Genomic DNA, 13,605 nt, shown 5'->3' with positions numbered 1-13,605 from the left:
ATATGGGCACCAGTTCTAATCCCGGCAGCTCCACTTCCCACCCAGCTTCCTGCTTGTGGCCTGGGAAAGCAGTTGAGGATGGCCCAATGCATTGGGACCCTGCATCCGCGTGGCAGACCTAGAAGAGGTTCCAGGTTCCCGGCTTCGGATTGGCACAGCACTGGTCGTTGCGGCTCACTTGGGGAGTGAATCATCAGACGGAAGATCTTCCTCTCTGTCTCTCCTCCTCTCTGTATATCCGGCTTTCCAATAATAATAAATAAATCTTTAAAAAAATTTGTTTATCTATTTGAAAAACACAGAGACAGAATGAGATTGCCCAGCCATTGGTTCACTCCTCAGATGTCTGCAAAAGCCAGGGCTAGGCCAGTTTGAAGCCAGGAGCCCAGAACTCAGTCTGGGTCTCACTGTGGGTGGCAGGGACCCAAATACTTGAGCCACTATCTGTTACCTTCCAATGTGTGCATTAATAGGAAGCTGGATTGGAATTGGAGTTGAACTCACACCCCCCGTCATGGGATCCAGGCATCCCAATCAGTGGTTTAACCATAGTGCCATCCTCCATCCATTTTAAGTGTATTCATCTATAAGAGACCTAACTAAAAAGGAGATGTATTATGTTTATTCAGTTCATTCCCATTTGCCTTATAGGTTCAACCTGCTTTGAAAATGGAAAACAAGGGCCCGGCGGCGTGGCCTAGCGGCTAAAGTCCTCGCCTTGAAAGCCCCGGGATCCCATATGGGCACTGGTTCTAATCCCGGCAGCTCCACTTCCCATCCAGCTCCCTGCTTGTGGCCTGGGAAAGCAGTTGAGGACGGCCCAATGCATTGGGACCCTGCACCCGCATGGGAGACCCGGAAGAGGTTCCTGGTTCCTGGTCCCGGCATCGGATCGGCGCGTACTGGCCCGTTGCAGCTCACTTGGGGAGTGAAACATCGGATGGAAGATCTTCCTCTCTGTCTCTCCTTCTCTCTGTATATCCGGCTTTCCAATAACAATAATAATAAAAAAAAGAAATGGAAAACAAGCAGGAGTTAATATCGCACCAGCACTTAGAAGCTACATGGGAGAGCTGGCAATGAGGGAGAATGATGGCTACCGTTATTGTTGCTGCCCTAGTTGCCTGGCTTGACAACACTGTGTGCTTGTCCTAGCAAGGCAGCCAGCAGCTCACCTGGGCTTCAGATGCTGCAGGTGCAGCTGTAACTCCATTTGCAAAGACCTCTCCTTGTAGTCACAGCTTTGTCAGAGAATTCAAGCCTTTGCTATCATTATCTCTATAAAGAATACTCCTCAAAGAGAGAGTTCCTCATACTGCTCACTTCTGGATTGAAATCTGAGCTCTCTGAGTTTAAATCTGGATTGAAATCCGAGTGCATAGACTGCAGTCCTGGCCCTAAGTCACCTGCCTGCAGTCTTATGCTACAGAAGTTGAGCAAGTGAGACATCCACTTTAAAAAAGAAAGTGAAATAATATTAATGTATTTGTTTGAAAGGCAGAGTTACAGAGAAAGAGAGAGAGAGAGATCATCCATCTGTTGGCTCACTGCCCCAATTGGCTGCAACAGGCAATATCTAGCCAAGCCAAAGCCAGGAGCCAAGAATTTCATGAGTCTCCAGTGTGGGTGCGGGGACCAAAACACTTGAGCCATCCTACATTGCTTTCTAAGGCGCATCAGCAAGGAGCTGGCATTGCAGTGTTGGCAGGTAAAGCCATTGCCTGCAGTGCTCACATCCCTGCTAATTCAGGGGATAAGTTCAATTTAAAAAGTAAAAGATCCCCTCCTTACTGTGCATGCACATCATTGCCCAAGCTGCTACATACGCCAGGAACTTAGAGATTTTTTTAAAATTTATTAATTATACTGAATTATATGACACAGTTTTATAGGCACTGGGATTCCCCCCACCCCTCCCTATATCCTCCCCCGAATGGTGGATTCCTCCAGCTTGTTGTATTACCACAGTTCAAGTTCAGTTGAGATTCTTTCATTGCAAGCATATACCAAGCATAGAGTTCAGCATCTTATTGTCCTGGTAAGTTCAACGGTTTCTTGGGGAGACCATCTTTGGTCTGAAGGTAGAGCTGGCAGAGTATCATCCCGATCAATTAAAAGTCCTGACATAACATCAGTAACAATTTATAACGTTATGGAATTAATTGACATGGTGTTGAGTAACCAGTATGTTAAAAAAATGCAAGTTCTGACTGGACAATAAGATGCTGGACTCTATGTTTGGTATACGCTTGCAATGGGGGAATCTCAACTGAACTTGAGTTGTGGTTATGCAACAAGGTGGAGGAATCCACCATGGTGGGAGGGTTTGGGGAGGGGTGGGGAGAACCCAAGTACCTATGAAACTGTGTCACATAATACAATGTAATTAATGAATTAAAAATAAAAAAAAATAAACATGTTTAATGTTGAAAAAAAAATGCAAGTTCTTAACCACATCCTATGACTTTTCCATTGACATTTCAATTTTAGTTTATATACAGCTGGGTTCTATACACCTTAAAATGGCTATAGATTACCACTCAGCTGTCTCGTGTCTATTTTCATTTTAGTATTTAGCAGTTTATAGCATTGAAGCATGATTTTGCTGAACCTGGCTGTTTTTTGGGTAGTCTAAACTGGCCTATAACTCTAACAAGACATGTGTCAACTGTTTAGGTGCAGAACAGTTTTAGGGGAGGTGTGCAGAGAAATCTTCAATACCCTAGTGAGGAGTAACTAATCTTTGTGTCCCACCTAGTGAGGTATAAGTGAATCCACGTTGACCGTTTCCTGTCTGATTCTAAGCTTTCCTTGTTGTTCTCTGTCTATCTATTCTAGTTTTGTTTGTTTGTTTGTTTGTTTTGAGGGGTTTCCGGAGCGATCCTGATGGCCATTGCAAGAAAGGGTGGGGACCCAAAGTTGGAACCAAGCAAGTAGCAGAGAAAGCTCCCCTCCCTAGTCCCAAAGGAAGTTTACTGATCTGTTTCTGTGGACCGCTCAGGGCTCGTGGCTGTTGTTCCGATGACCTTGGATCCTACAAGGCAGGATTTGGACTTCTTCCATCCCATGTGGTAGATCCAGGTGGGGGTGGGTGACCTCAGAGTTCTCGGCCTCCAAAGGCACTCCAGGCTGGAATGTGTCTTGCTACACCTAGACCCCGCATAACCCCACCTCTCAGAGTACTTCCCTTTGAGATACAGTTTTCCTGAACAGCAATGACTAGTACTTTCCCTCTAATTTTTTTTTTTTTTAACCAACAGGACATGGAACTCACAACTTCAGAAGTAGCTATTGGGGGTTAGTTGCCTTCACTGTGCACCTTGCCCTTATTATCTTTACAGAAGTCTCCTAGAAGACATTTCAACTTGCATTTCTCATTTGCCTTTTTTTTTTCTTTAACAGATAGACTTGAGGGTAATTCAAGGCAGTAAGGCAGGTGTTTGTTTTTTGAGCAGCTACAAGCAAAGACATACATACCTAATTATGTTTGCGATTGGGTCACATCTCAGGTGAATATCGCCTCCTCCATAGGCTCCCTGTGCTGGGAGAGACCACGGCATGCGGCCCGGTGGGAGAAGACTGGGAATCAGGATGGCTGGCTGTGGACTGTGAGATTTGGTTTCTGCTCTGTAGTCAGCTGGCAGGTCTTTCTGGGAACTCCCCCAGAAGGTTCTGTGGGAACTGTAGACACGTTTTTGCTAGCCGGTGCACTAGGTACTCCATTCACTAGGCTGCAAATGTCTCCAGCCAAGGTGTCCACTGCTGCATGTTGAAATCACATTGCAGCATCAGAAGAAAAACTCTAAAGGCAAAAAATAAAAAATAAAACCGTGATGCAAGGCTGTTCTTAGGCAGTAAAATAGTGTGAACTTTTCCATTTTATGTGGTGCTGCTTTTTAATACTCTCTGTATTTTAAATGCCATGGGGATTTAAGCTGCAACATCAAGTTCATGAGCTCTGCCTGGCCAGTCTTGAGGGAGGAGACCTTGCTGCTTGCTCCCAAACACACCAAGAGAGTTTTAATACCCTTGGTTTGCAATCCTGTCTTAGCTCTCTCCTTGCAGTTTACAAATAAGCAGTTTACAGTTTTCCCAACAATATCAAAGCTGGCTTCTGATTGCTGTTTAATCAGAGATTGAGAGCTCCCTTCCTCTCCCCACCCCCCCAGTGGTCCTGCGTAGTGCCTGCTGTGAGAGGCTGTGTGAGAGAGCTTCAGAAAAAGTTCATGGAAAATGTATGTCTTGAAAAAAATATAACAACCCTGCGCATCCGTTTCAATATTTTGTATACCCAAATCAAATTATATTTTTAAAAAATTATTTGTTTGAAAGGCAGACAGGAGACATGGCGAGATTTTCCAAATGGCCACAATAACACAGGCTGGTCTAGGCCACATTCAGTGGCTCAGAACTCCAATCAGGTCTCCTGCATGGAGGGCAGGGTCCCACATACTTGGGCCATCCTCCCTTGCTTTCCTAAGCACATTAGTAGGGAACTGCAGAGGAGGTGGAGCAGCCGGGATTCAAACCTGCACCGTAGGATGGGATACCATTGTCATTGGCTGCTTTGCCACAAGGCTGGCCCCCTTCGACTTAACTCTTAATTTTGCATTGCCTCAAACTTTTTGAAGACCCTTCCTAAAAATGCTCTAGGGACCTGTGTTCCTTGACTGAAGTGATAGTCTGCAATTAATAACTATTTTTGTTAAAAATAATTTTGTTTTTGGAAGGTAGAGAGGCACGGAGGGACAAAGACAGATAGTCCATCAATTGGTTTATGCCTGAAATGCTTTCAACAGCTAAGGCTGAGCTAGGCTGAATCCAGGAACTGGGCACCCAGTCTAGGTTTTCTTTGTGCAGGGCCCCAAGTCCCAAGCCATCCTCCAATGCCTCCTAGAGTGTGCACTGGCAGGAAGGCAGGTTGGAAGCTGAGCAATAGGGACTTGCTCTGGGCACCCTGATATGGCAAACAGCTGTCCTGAAAGCCATGTTGGATGTGGGAGTGATTATACCCTCCCATTTCTCCAGTTCCAGTCATTGCTGCAGACACACAGGTCTTAACTGCAGTTAGGGCTGGCTCGCTCTTTGCATAAACAGGCGGCCAAGGGGACTGCACTGAGTAGTTTGTTCCATGAATACAACTTAAGCATCGCTCTGCCATTTCTGGACTGCAGAGGTGGGTGGAGGAAAACTGCAGGTGCGTCTCTTGCCAGCATAGATAGTAGCATATTTTTGGAAAACTGTATAATGTAGTGCCCATTATACCATAGGTTTCATGAGATAATTATGAAGCACTACAGCAAATCAGCACACTAGAGTGGTGGAATATGCTAACATTCTAATTTTGTATAGAGGGTGATTACTGTTATTATTATTTATAGAGTGCACTAAGCGTACATAATACTTTATAAACACGTAGGCAGACAGAGGCGCTGCCCAGAGGTGCCCAAGTGCTAATTGCCTGAATTAGACAACATAAAAGAGAAAAGCCATGGTATGCCAAAGCTGGGCAGAAAATGGATTAAGGAAGTAGTGTTTACCATGGACACATGGATAAAACACAAGCATTCTTTTAGACTAGGTTAAAGTTGCTCCATATAAGACAAGAAAACTCAAAATCTTACAACACAATCCACTTTAAAAAAAATGACTCGAGACCTTCTAAGAGATTCCGACTGGAGTCCCCATCCATGTCCAGTTCTTGTGGAGTTGCTCAGTTCTAGGTATGCAACTCACATGGGGTCCCCAAGGGAAGTGGGAAAAGAAGGATGTGAAGTTGTTGGCTTTTTGTGGGCAAGAACCAAGTCTGACAACTGCCTGATGTTCTCAATCTGTGCTTTGGTAGCAGTCTTGTCCTGAACACAGCGATGGGAAGAGTGGAAGCACACAAGTAGTAGCTTCAACTTTCTGTAAGAGAAAGCTTCCAGAAATTCATGGGAGGCTGGAATTAAGAGGTAAGCTCATTTTGCCACATATTTTGAAATCCATGTTTTTCATAATATGCGTTTCCGTGAACTTTTTGGATACCGCCTTGTGAAATCTGCACATAGGAGCATCCCTTATCAATAACCACCCAAGAACTTCTTCCTTCCTCAAACAAGGACATTGAATGAAAACAAGGCTGCATTGCTTGTTGACTAATGTTCATTGGGCTTGGTAAAGAGACAGAAAAAAAATTTAGGATAGATGATCCGTACAGCATGATAAGGCAGGCCCATTTGTTTATTTAATTTGCAAATGTATGCTAACATAAGTATCACATTTTAAAACAATTTATTTTTATTAGAAAGACATATTTATGGAGATAAAGAGATGGAGAGAAAGATCTTCCATTGCTGGTTCACTCCCAAATGGCCCCAACAGCCAGGGCTGAGCTGATCTAAGGTCAGGATCCAGGAGCTTTTTCTGGGTTTCCCACATGTGAGCAGGGTCCCAAGGACTTGGGCCATCCACTTCTGCTTTCCCAAGCCCTAAGCAGGGAGCTGAATGGGAAGAGGAGCAGCCAGGACGTAAACCAGGACCCCATAAGAGATGTTTTCACTTGGAAGTGCAAGATTAGCCACTTAAGCAATGGTGCCGCCCCCAGTAACCACACGACCACATTTCAACATAGGAGCAAGCAAAATGCCATTACTTTTAGCATAATCATGGCAGCTTAGTCCAACTTTCGTCACTGAATTATGGTTTAGCTGTTATTATCGGGGAGGTGGTTGGCTAATTTCATGCTTTCTCATTAACGTTTCAGTACATAGTTTAGTTGACATGCCCCTTACGAGAACTATGTATAAATGCACTTTGTTCACTTCTCATTTTGGTTTTGACATTTTTGAATTCCGAATGCTTGGATAAGAACTTGAACTTCTTAAAAAAATCAGCCAATTAAAGAGTTTGGTTTGGGGTTAACTCTATCAGGATTAGAGGGCACTAAGAAAGCAGTTGAAATACAAAGCTATTAACATGTCATGAAACATAAAACCCCAAGGGCAGATTCAAGTTCTGAGAACAGTTACAGCATGATTTTTAAAAACATGTATTTATCTGAAAGGCATAATTACAGACAAAACAAGAGAAAGAGAAAGACAGAGGCAGAGAGAGAGAGAGAGAGATACAAAGATGGAAAGAGAGGAAGAGAGGGAGGGAAGGGAGGAAGAAGGGGAGGATGTCAGGGGAGAGACAGGCAGACAGATATACTGATCTTCAATCCACTAGTTTATTCCCCAAAATGATGGCAAACAATCAGGGATGGGCCAGGCTGGGAATGGGAATCAGGAGCTTCTTCTGGGTCTGCCATATGGATTTCAAGGATCCAGGTACTTTGGAGGGGACTATAAGTTTAAAAGACAGACCTGCTCCCTGAATACATCAGTATGTAAAACAGCTTCCCTAGCGGTAGGCGTTTGTCACAGCAGCTAAAATGATACTGGTCCTGCCCACATCCTATATGGCAATGCCTGGCTCTGCTTACAACTCCAGCTTCCTGTGAATGCACACTCAGACAGGTGCATAGTCCCTGCCATCCCAAGCGGGAGACCCAGATTGAATTCCAGGCTCCTGGCTTCAGCCTAGCCCTACCTGTTGTTGGCAGATTTGGGGGGAGCAAAACAGCAGGTGCAAGATCTCTGCCTTTTCAAATAAATACAAATAACTTCCCTAGAAGTAAGAGCAAAACAATAAGAAACAAAGGAAGGGGTGTCTTGGTCTCCCATAGGGAATAGCTGCTGCTGGCTTCCAACATTTTACAACCAGGTTACTGTACCTGCTAATGCGGCACTGCAAACTTGCTGCACCAAATACTTGGAAGCAAAATCATGCCCCAGACTTAGAAGGCTGATACATGCCAGCCTAGCTGCCAAGTCACAGTTCTGTTTTCAAACTGTTCTTTTGTCAATGACTTGGCGATTCCCACACTGTTCATCGAATTAGCATTTTCAGAACAGCCATTCCCACTAAGGATTCTGCTGCTGTTGAAATACGCAGAAGTTAGGATCTTGTTACATAATTTCTTGTTGTTGATCAAGGGCTTTCATATCTATATTTTTAAAGCAACAGGAATTGATGGGGCCTGACTACCCCAAGTCCTGTGACACGCCTTGACATGTTCTGATGATTGCTTTGTGGCATCCCAATGAAGGATGCCACATATTTTGCCTGATCAGTCAGAATCTGATTTTGAAATGTGGGAACTCCTAACAGATGAGGAAGTCCAATACTGTGGACTTCGGCTCCCATCTGTTGTTAGAACTTTCCCAGGAGATGGGAGATGATTGTGAAACTGAACTGCTGGCTGCTACAACCAGTTCTGATCTTGTTTCAACTGATTGAAAAAGTGGAAAGTATTTGTGGACTGGGAATTCTTTGTTATACTTTACTTTTTTTCTACTTGACACTCTGTTATTACTGTTATTGTCATTCACGCTTTGCGGAAGGAAGCCATTGACACAAACTACATCTGAGTCTCCTCCACTGCGAGCAGGCTGGCTGCACCTGCAGTTGCTGCAGACCGCTGCTCTGGCCCAGCTACACTGCGCAGGGAAAGCGGGAGCGGGCAGTCCTGCATTGGGTTGTTCCCGGGAGGGTGCGCGCCAGGCAAGGGGAGTCCTGGGCGTCACGGCCAGAGAACTAGCAAACATTACAAGAAGAAACACTCTCCAAGCTGACTCTCTCGGTGCCAACTAAAAGAGCCTTCGTTAAGCGTTCTTTTTGAATTGGGGGAACCTCAGGACCATTTCAGAGAATCAAAAAGTTGGATGGCCATGGTAGTAGTGTGGCGGTGGTGGCAGGGAGAAGGTTCCTCTTGGGAAAGGGGTTTAAGAAGGTGACAAAGACTTTCCACTGTGGCCTCCCTGGTGATGACCTCAAAGAACTGCTGGAATTCAAGGCGGAGGAGGGCTGGGGAGCTAGCGCACCCCGGGAGCACAGTTTCGGCTGTGGCCCCTGTCTCTCCCTCGAGACACTTCCACCCCGCACTTCCACGCTGGAGGGCCCTCCCGGAGGCAAGGTCGCAGTTCCAGTCCTTCGCAGCACGAGTTGGTGGGTGATGGGGACGGGATGGGGAAGACGGCGATACACACCCTGCGAGCAAAGGGCTAGCCGCTAGTCGCGTCCCGCTTCTCCTCCGACCTTCCTCCCCCAGGAGCTGGGAAATGCACCCCCGGGCTGTCCCACTGCATTTGTCCCCCAGACACCAGAGCAGTTTTCCCCCTTTACTCTCCAACTTCGGGGAACAGAGTCGCAACTCCAGCCCTCCCACAGCCCGCATCTCCTTCTCCAGTATCTTCCTCCTCCCGGCCCCCTCAGGATTGCTTCCTCCTGGCTCGGTGGTCCTCGCGTCCCCGCCCCACCCGCAAGCAAAAGCGTTCCCAGGCTTTCAGTGTCAGTTCCCACCTGGTGCCTGACCGTGGCGAGCTCTGTAGGCAGCTCCAGTCGCAGGACCACTCCAGGGCTGGGGCCAGGGTTGCGGGGCGACCGCGCGCGCACACGCACACACGCGCGCACACTCACACACACACACACACACACACACACACACACACACACGCGCTGCCACTCGCGGCCGCACCCCCGCGTCCTCGCTCCCCGCACCCCACCCTCGGCGGGCGGGTGACGTCAGGACTGCAGTCCCGAGGAGCGCGGCCGGAGTGGGCTGCGTGCTCGGGCGCCGGGGCTGGAAGCTGGAGGCGCACTTGGGCGCAGCGGCTTCCGCGCTCCTCCCTTCTGCTCTGCACCTACGAGCACGCAGCTTGCCTGCCCGCCGGCCAGCTCACCGGTGGGGGAGCCTCGCCAGCCTCCAGGTGAATTGAAAGTCGTTTCTGGGGGAGGGCAGAGAGGGTGCTGCAATCCTGCTGTGCCCTGAAATTGCGAAGTCGGACAGGAGCGATCCAGCGAACGAGCGGGCTGCGTGCGGCTTTCCTGAGCTTACAGGAGGCGGCCACAGCTTGGTTGGCAGCGCAGCGCAGCGCAGTGGTCGGACCGGGGCTGGGGGATCCAGGCTACTGCCCTGGGCGCGCTTTTCAACCCCCCCCCCCCCCGCCCCAACAGAACCGCTGCACCGGGACTTGGCTTTTCCTTCCTGCGCATTTCGCAGCGGCCTTGGTGTGGCGAATGCGAGCGCAGCGGCTCCGAGGCGCGTCGGAGCAGCTGGCGGTGAGAGATCTGGCGGAGGCGAGGGGGCGGCGGCCTCGGCCCGAAGTAAGTGAACAGAAGTTTGCGTGCGCCCCCCTGCGCGGTGGTGAGAGCGTCTGTTCTCCTCCTCGTTCCCCACCATAAGCCCGGGGACGCCTCTGGACCGGTGGGGCGAGGAGGGGAGTAGGGGAAAAAAGAGGAGAGGAGAGAGCCAAGGGCTCAGAAAAAGTTTTCTTTTGGGAGTGGTGAGGGTCCGGAGGGCGGAAGGCGTAGAAAGGGGGTCCTGGATGGGTGAGCAGGGTGCGGAGGGAGCAGACCTCCATCAAGGTTGAGGCACCGAGAGTAGAGGGACTGGAGCCTGGGAAAATTCCCACCGAGGCCGGGGTGGGAGGCAGGGAGTGTGTTAGTGCAGGTGTACTTGTGTCTGTGACCTTGGCGTGCCCCCCGGAGTGGCGTGCGAGGTGGTGGTGGGGGCGGAGAGGAAGCTGTCCAGGACTGCAATTGAGAAGGACTTACAGGTTCCTGAGCTTCGCACTTTCTGGAAGCAAAAGAAGCTGGGCTGGAGGCATAGGTGCCTGAGGCATAGGGCTGGGGTGGCGGGGGCATTGACAGGTCTCACTCAGGGGCTCTCAGTAAGAGATTGGGGTTCTCTGGGGTGACAAGTTGAGGGGTGCAAAAGGTCGGGTGGCTTCTCTCGAGTCAGGGGGCCGAGAAAGGGGTCGGGGAGATACCAGCTGCGGCCAGCCTGGGTCTCCCGCATCCCCAGTGGGCTGCGCTAGCTGGGCGAGCCAGGCGAGTCCCGATCTCAGTAGCACCCGCTTGGCGGTCTGCTCCTCTGTCGCTCTGTCCGGGGTGTCCCTTCAGCTCTTTCGCCGCTCACTGTTCTCTAGCTGGACCCCTCACTCCAAGAGCTCTTGAGTGACATCCCAGCAAACTTCTAACTGCGGAGGCGTGGGTGGAGGGTGGTGGAATGAAGAACGTCCCTGGGCGATGAAGTTCACAGCGGCTGTGGGCTGTGCGCATCCTGGGGTTGGAGGCCTGCAGAGGGCGAGCGAAAGCGGCAAGCGTTGCCCGCCCCGCCTGCTCTCGCCTGGAAAGGTTCTCCGGGAATTTCATGGTAGTGGTGATAAAACTCATCCAGCAGGGCGGTGAAGGCGGAGTCTCTAGGATTAGAACAGTTTCTCAGGGGATTAAAATTCCTGATACCTAAGGCTACACTTGTGGGGAGAGAAGGAGATAGTTAATTAAAAAATCACCTCATAAGTTTTTTAAAAAGCCATTTTTAATATATACTGGCCACCCAATTCCACTTAGTTGTATCTGACCATCCATCATCCATTCCTCATCCCTCCCTCTCTCCATCCCTCCATCCTTCCATCAGCCCATCCATCTAAGATGCATTATAGGTCCCAACCATTTGCAAGTTATTGTATTATGCGCTGGGGCAACAGAAGTGACTGGCATATGCCCTCAAGCACTCTGGGAGCTTACAGTCAGTGAGAGGTGCTGTCTGGAAAGGAAGTGGGAGAAGTTCATGTTCTCTTGGCAGGTGCGGTGTGGTTTGAACCTCCACGACTCACTCCCAGCTCATGAATAGTCTGCCAGACTGCATCTGCCTAGAGGTCAGGGACACTGTGGCTTGTCGTTGCTGCCCGAGCTGACACCAGGACAGGCACATAGGTGGTCAACAGCGAGTACTGTAAAGTGACGAAATGAATGGGTGAGTTCTACCTAGGTAGAAATATCCTAAAGAAAGTTTTCAGGCTGAGAGAGCAAGTCAGGAAGGAAGAGAATGAGTTAGGAGGGGAGAAATGAAGAAAACTGCAAAGGACAGGGGGAAGAAAGATCTGATTTGTAAATATTGGAAGATATGGGAGCACTGCAGACATTTATGGGAAATGAAATTTAAAGGTGGGTTTGTTTGGATGCAAGATGTTTGAGATCTGTGCGTGCCTGTCTCATATAAGAATGTCTCAAGCATCCCCTCATGTAGATTCTGCAACCAATTTTTGTGTTTTCATGCAGGGGAGATTTTCAGCACCCACTTCAGTTCTCCTGCTTCACTGTGGACATCTAGGTTCTAAATAACATTTCAGAATGGAATGCTCCTAACTGATCAAGAACAGGTCATGAGGCCATCTCCCTGGGCCATGCTAGTAGCATGATTTAGATGTTGAGGGCTGTGCAATGGATTGATGATAACATTCCCTTGCATCCTAAGAGCTCCTTAACACCTTCCGACACATGGCTGTTGAGTGTGCACATTCCACTCCTTGGCTGTGAAAATTAGAAACAAATACATAAGACTTTCCCTTGATTTAATTAGCTGGCTCAGGGTACTATTGCACCTAGGTAGGAGGTGGTAAATTAGTTCTACCACCTTTAATTAGTTTTATGACTTTTCCTAGAAAACTCAAGCGCCCATTGTTTTCCTAAAAAGTTTACCAGGAGTATCTAAGACAGACTTCTCTTTCAGTGTTTGTCAATGATAGTATATAATTTGTGTTGAGTTCATGGACAATAATGCTGGTTTCAGTTATTGGAAACGTCTCAGTATTCTTCCATGAATTGGGGCTATATATATATATATATATATATATATATATACACATATATATATATTTAAGATTTATTCATTTTTATTTGAAAGGCAGATTTTAGAGAGAGGAGGAGATGGTCACTACTCAAGTGGCTGCAATGGCCAAAACTGAGCCGATCCAAAGCTGGGAGCCAGGAGCCTCTTCTGGGTCTCCCACGTGGTGCAGGGTCCTAAATAAGGACTTGGACAATCCTCAACTGCCTTCCCAGGTCATGAACAGAGCTGGCTCAGAAATGGAGCAGCCAGGACATGAGTCAGTGCCCATATGGGATGGTTCTTAGGGTGGAGGATTAGCTTGCTGTGCCACCATACTGGCCCCTGTATGACGTTTTTGTCAACCTTATTCTCTGTATTTACAAAATGAGGATATTTTACTTCCATAATGAACTTCATCATTGAAAGCCAGAAGATGCTGATACAGAAAACTCTATTTTAGACTCTGCAGTTTGTGGTTCACATCACTGGTTTTATATGCCAACACTGATAAGCAATATAAGTAATGAGTTAGAAAGTTAGATATGCATAGAAGCGAGAGACAGAGAGGAAGAACTTCCGTCCGTCAATTCACATTCTAAGTAGCCTCAATGGCTGGAGCTGCACCGATCCAAAACCAGTTGCCAAGAGACTCTTCCAGATCTCCCTTGCTTGTGCAGGGTCCCAACGCTTTGGGCTGTCCTCAACTGCTTTCCCAGGCCACTAGCAGGGAGCTAGATGGGAAGTGGGGCTGCTGGGGCACGAACTGGTGCCCATATGAGATCCTGGAACATGCAAGGCGAGGACTTTAGCCACTAGGCTATTGCACTGGGCTCACAACTAGATATTTTATAAACATTTTAGGGTGTTGTTGGAGCAAATCCTGTGATTAGTACTGTGAAATTAATGTT

This window comes from Ochotona princeps, chromosome 10 (assembly GCF_030435755.1).
Source record: "Ochotona princeps isolate mOchPri1 chromosome 10, mOchPri1.hap1, whole genome shotgun sequence".
In the NCBI taxonomy this organism is placed as follows: domain Eukaryota; kingdom Metazoa; phylum Chordata; class Mammalia; order Lagomorpha; family Ochotonidae; genus Ochotona; species Ochotona princeps.
Note: the sequence above shows the minus strand (reverse complement) of the source record.